The sequence below is a fragment of the Otolemur garnettii genome, unplaced genomic scaffold, assembly GCF_000181295.1.
Source record: "Otolemur garnettii isolate 467f Iridium unplaced genomic scaffold, OtoGar3 scaffold00005, whole genome shotgun sequence".
In the NCBI taxonomy this organism is placed as follows: domain Eukaryota; kingdom Metazoa; phylum Chordata; class Mammalia; order Primates; family Galagidae; genus Otolemur; species Otolemur garnettii.
This window is the reverse complement of record NW_003852400.1, coordinates 8,417,665-8,423,125: the sequence shown is the minus strand read 5'-3', so window position 1 is coordinate 8,423,125 and position 5,461 is coordinate 8,417,665.

Here is a 5,461-nt window from a genome sequence, read left to right as displayed (position 1 = left end):
ATATTGGCTGTGGGTTTGCTGTAGATGGCCTCTATCAATTTGAGAAATGTCCCTTCTATGCCAATTTTCTTAAGTGTTCTGATCATGAAAGGATGCTGGATATTATCAAAAGGTTTTTCTGTATCAATTGAGAGAATCATATGGTCTTTGGTTTCTAATTTGTTTATGTGATGAATTACATTTATAGATTTATGTATATTGAACCAGCCTTGAGATCCTAGGATAAAACTCACTTTCTCATGGTGTATAATTTGTTTCATGTGTTGCTGGTTTCTGTTTGTTAGGATTTTGTTGAATATTTTTGCATCAATATTCATTAGTAATATTGGTGTGTAATATTCTTTCTTTGTTGGGTCTTTTCCTGGTTTGGGGATCAAGGTAATGTTTGCTTCATAGAATTTGTTGGGTAGCATTCCGTCCTTTTCTATATTTTGGAAAAGGTTGAGTAATGTAGGTACTAGTTCCTCTTTAAAGGTTTGGTAGAATTCTGACGTGAAGCCATCTGGTCCCGGGCTTTTCTTTTTAGGGAGTATAATAACCGAGCCCCTGGCCCCTAACCCCCAAGACCAGTAAGGAATACAACAAACCCCTTACACTTGAAAAAGGAATTTCTCCTAAGCCTTTTAGCCTTAGCCCCCACAAGGCAGGAGAAGTTAAGTTCTGGGAAGAAGCTTCAGAAGATAAGAAAAGGTAGGGAAGGAGGGGTGGATTCCAAATAAAGCCTGGGGTGAAAAGGGCCCAAGTTGATTTCAGGCCCAAGTTGTTCTCAGAATCTTACCCAATACTTGTTTGCACCTTTTATTTGATGAATTGTTAGTTAATGTACCTTAAGTTAGCATGTACCTCCACCCTGAATTGTGTAACCCTTTATGATATACCGAATCTTATGATGATGAAGTAATGTGTTTGTGATGTATCTTGTGACTTATGAATCAATACATACCCTCACCTTGAGACCCCACTCTAACTGCTGTGATTGGCTTTTGTATTGTGCTAGCTTGCTGATTATGCAGAATAACATTATAAAAAGGCTTTTCACCTGCTATTAAGGGCTGCATGCCTCTAAGAAGGTATCAACCCCCTGCAGGTGTAATAAATTTTATCAATTATTACATCAAAGTGGGGTCCACCTTTTTATCTCTGTGGCTTGGTTTCATTTCAGGAGATTTTGTATAGTTGATGCTATTTCAGAACTTGGTATAGGCCTGTTGAACATTTCTACTTCCTTCTGGCTAAGTCTTGGGAGGTGGTGTGCTTCCAAGTATTGGTCAATTTCCTTCAGATTTTCATATTTCTGAGAATAAAGTTTCTTGTAATACTCATTAAGGATTGTTTAAATTTCTAAGAGGTCTGTTGTTATTTTGTCTTTACCATTTCTGATTGATGAAATTAGCGATTTTACTTTTTTTTTCTTGGTTAGATTAGCCAAAGGTTTATCTATCTTACTGACCTTTTCAAAAAACCAACTTTTTGATTTATTGCTCTGTTGTATAATCCTTTTGTTTTCAATTTCATTGAATTCTGCTCGAATTTTGGTTATTTCTTTTCTTCTGCTGGGTTTTGGATTGGAGTGTTCTTCCTTTTCCAGTTTCTTGAGATGTCCCATTAAGTTGTGAACTTCCTCTCTTTCCATTTTCTTGAGGAAGGCTTGCAGTGCTATAAATTTCCCTCTTAGGACTGCCTTTGCAGTATCCCAGCGGTTCTGGTAACTTGTATCTTCATTATCATTTTGTTCCAAAAATTTGGTAATTTATTCTTGATCTCGTCTCTGAGCCACCTATCATTCAGCATAAGATTATTTAGCTTCCATATTTTTGTATGAGTCTGCATATTCCTGTTGTTACTGAGTTCAACCTTTATTCCATGATGGTCTGAGAAGATGCAAGAATAATTTCTATTCTTTTAAATTTGCTGAGGTTAGACTTTTAACCTAAAATGTGGTCAATTTTGGAGTATGTCCTGTGGGCCAATGAGAAAATGTGTATTCAGTTTTGTTAGGATGAATCAAATGTATATTTTGCTTATAATTATATTTCAAAAAATTTTAGAGCAATTTTTGTGAAACCATGAATAAATAAAAAAATTCATGTTATTTTTGCATATGAGCTCCATCCTAGAACCAATGAAGCACAGATAACTCAAAACATGGGTGTGGCTAACCATGCACAGCACATCAGTGATTTGAGAAGTCTCGTTCTGATGATTTTAATCTTGCAAATGAGCCAGGACCAAGGTGGATAATGATGAGCTGAAAGCTCTAGTAGGAGTGAATCCATCTAATATATGCATGAATTAGCAGAAAGGTTTAATGTTACTATTCCAACAACATCAGACTGTTTGAAACAAATTGGCAGGGTAAAAATGCTGGATTGATGGTTCTGCATGAGTTAAATAAGTTCCAGGAAAGAAATTGTCTTGACGCTTTCCTTTCTTTGCCGTCACAGCATAAAGGGGAACCACTTCTACACTTCTGTTATTATGTGTTATGAAAAATGGATTCTTTCTGACAATTGCAAGCATTCAGCATGATGGTTAGATACAGATGAAGTACAGAAACAAAGGCCTAAACCAAATATTGATCAAAAAAAAGCTAATGTGTCTGTTTGGTGGCCCAGGGCTAGTATTTGCCACTACAACTTCATGAAACCTGGCCATTTGGATTACAATCCACGTCTGCTGCAACCAAATGGATGATACGATGAGGATGCTGGCGATTAAGAAGCCATGTTTGGTCAATAGAGATGGGCCACTCCTGCAGGACAACGCTGTCACACAAACAGCACTACTCAAACAACAGAAGCTGGACTTGGAAACTCTCTATTATCTATTCCCCAGACCTGGCACCACCTGATTACCACTTCCTTTAGACTTTGGACCACTTCTCGTAGGGAAAATATTAAATTCTCAATAAGTTGGGGAAAATGCCTTTTGTAATTTGATCACCATCATTTTCTAGGATTCTTCAATGTTGCCACAGGCAAGCTACCTTTAAGATGACAGAACTGTGTTGATAATTTAAGCGAATACTTTGATTATTGATTTACTTCCCATTCAAGGTATAATAAACTATACTATTGATTCAACATTGGAAATTTCATATTATTGACCTAGTAATTATCAAAGAAAGTTAGAAGAATTATTGGTTTCTTATATTCAAACTGTCCCTGAGTCTCCCAAGTTTGGATTTTAACATCTTCTTACTTTTAACTTGTTAAAATAATGTTCTGTTGATTCACCACTATTGCATGTCTTATCTTAAAGAAATCCCCATCCCTGGGGGGGACATGTCTTCCATTACAATCTTATATATTTCTTGCACTACTCCTGTATTAATTAAAAAGGAAAATATATTTAAAAGTAAAAAAGATTTGTTTTCACTGATAGATACTAATTTCTGGAAATAGAAAACAAATATAAGCTTTAAAATTTTCTTCTTATCATTGTAACAATTTCATATTATTATTATTATTTTTGAGACAGAGTCTCACTATGTTACCCTCAGTAGAGTGCCATGGCGTCACAGCTCACAGCAACCTCAAACTCTTGGGCTTAAGTGATTCTCTTGCCTCCGCCTCCCAAGTAGCTGGAACTACAGGTGCCCACCACAATGCCCAGCTATATGTTTATTGCAGTTTTCATTGTTGTTTAGCAGGCCATGGCTGGGTTTGAACCCAGCAGCCTTGGTGTATGTGACCAGTGCCCTAACCACTTAGCAACAGGCATCAAGCCTCCATATTTTTTCTATTCATCATTCTAAGGAAATTACTTATCTCATGTGTAATGAAGACCAGAAATCCTCTTTAGATATTCACTGGCTGAAAATTAATCTATCATGTAGTTGAACCTATAGTTTCTATAAAATTTACAATAATCAAAATATCTGTCAAGTTAATATAATGAGAAATGTGGGGGAGTATCTCTAGGAATTTTAGGATGATCCTCATAATTTAAGAAGTAAATCAAGTTACATTCATGCTATGCCTTTGGATACAGTTCAAATTAAGAAAAAGAGAAATAGCTTTGGTGCCATATACTAGTATGCAACTCTTAAAAATAAAACATAACAACTACAAGTTGAACTTTATGTAAGAAATGAAAACAATGTAACCTAACCATTTGTGTCCTTTTATTAATTTGAAATTTTTAAAAAAGAAACGCTATGTAGAAATTCCATTTGTCTGTTAATTTCCAGCCTGCTATCAGGGCTAAGAATCACAATAATGGGAACAGTGTTCCTTGGAATTATACGTGGTAAAACATTGTTCGGTACACCTGTTTCTGGCTTTATCATGAGTCTTAGCTTCTGAATTCCTTAGGAATTTATGAGAAAGGAAACTATTTTTCTAAGATGCCTTACCTCTTCCAAACAAGGTTAGATAGGATCTATGAAAGACTAAAACCTTCAGAAAGTGTAAGTCAGCCTTGTTTTCTAAAATCAGTCTTTGACCTTCTAAATGCAATTTCAGTCGCTTACCTGAGGGTGCCAGCACAGCCTTGCTTTAATGCTGCAAAAATGGTGGGCTATTCTTGCTAAGATTTGCCTTTGATGCTCCTATTCTTTGAAGTTCACACCTGTTTAAACCAATTTCCATGGTTGTACCCAGGATCCCTAATTCCCATTCTTTGAGCCTACATTCAAAGCTTCCTAAATCACAAGAATGTAAGGAATTTTTCTCACTGCCATTTCTCAAGCAGCTGGAACAGTGATTAGCATATATTAGATGCTCAACAAATGAATAAATTTGGAGGTCTAACCATTCATTGTCTCCCCAAAATGAAAATCAACGTGTCAATTAATTGTTAATTTTTTGATGGAAAAATACTTTTGTATTGTGATTGAATTTAACTGTATATGAGGAGTGACTTCTAAGACCTCTCAGTCTGTCCTCATCTTAGCAGACAGATAAGTTTTTCTCTCCTCTTGAGGAAGATTAATAAATGGGATAGAAAACAAAAGCAGAGGGTAATTCTCTTCCATTATAGGTAATGGAGCAAATGTGCTCAGCCCTCTGTGGACAGACAAAGAGACAAAGAACTAACATGTCCTCTAGAGTCAGGCACGAACATTTTCACATACCAACTCACATGTCTGAAGTTTGAACCTTCGCTGAGAACTAGGGCAATAAAATAATTGAAGCAGCAGAGGTAGAGTGACACAAATTTGATGAAATAGAAATAGAAATTTTTTTTAAATTTCAGATTAATATGAGGGTATAAGATTTAAATTTCAGATTAATATGAGAGTATTAGCTCCTACATTGTTTGCATTTTTTAGGTAAAGTCTAAGTGGTAGTTGAGCCCTTGACCCAAGAAATGTGCTGTATACCTTACACTGCCCCTTTTAGGTGAGAGCGCACCAATCTCCCTCCTCTCTCCTCTTCCCCCTTACACCACACCTGTTAGGTGAGAGTACACCAATCTCCCTCCTCTCTCCTCTCCCCCCTTACACTGCACCTGTTCC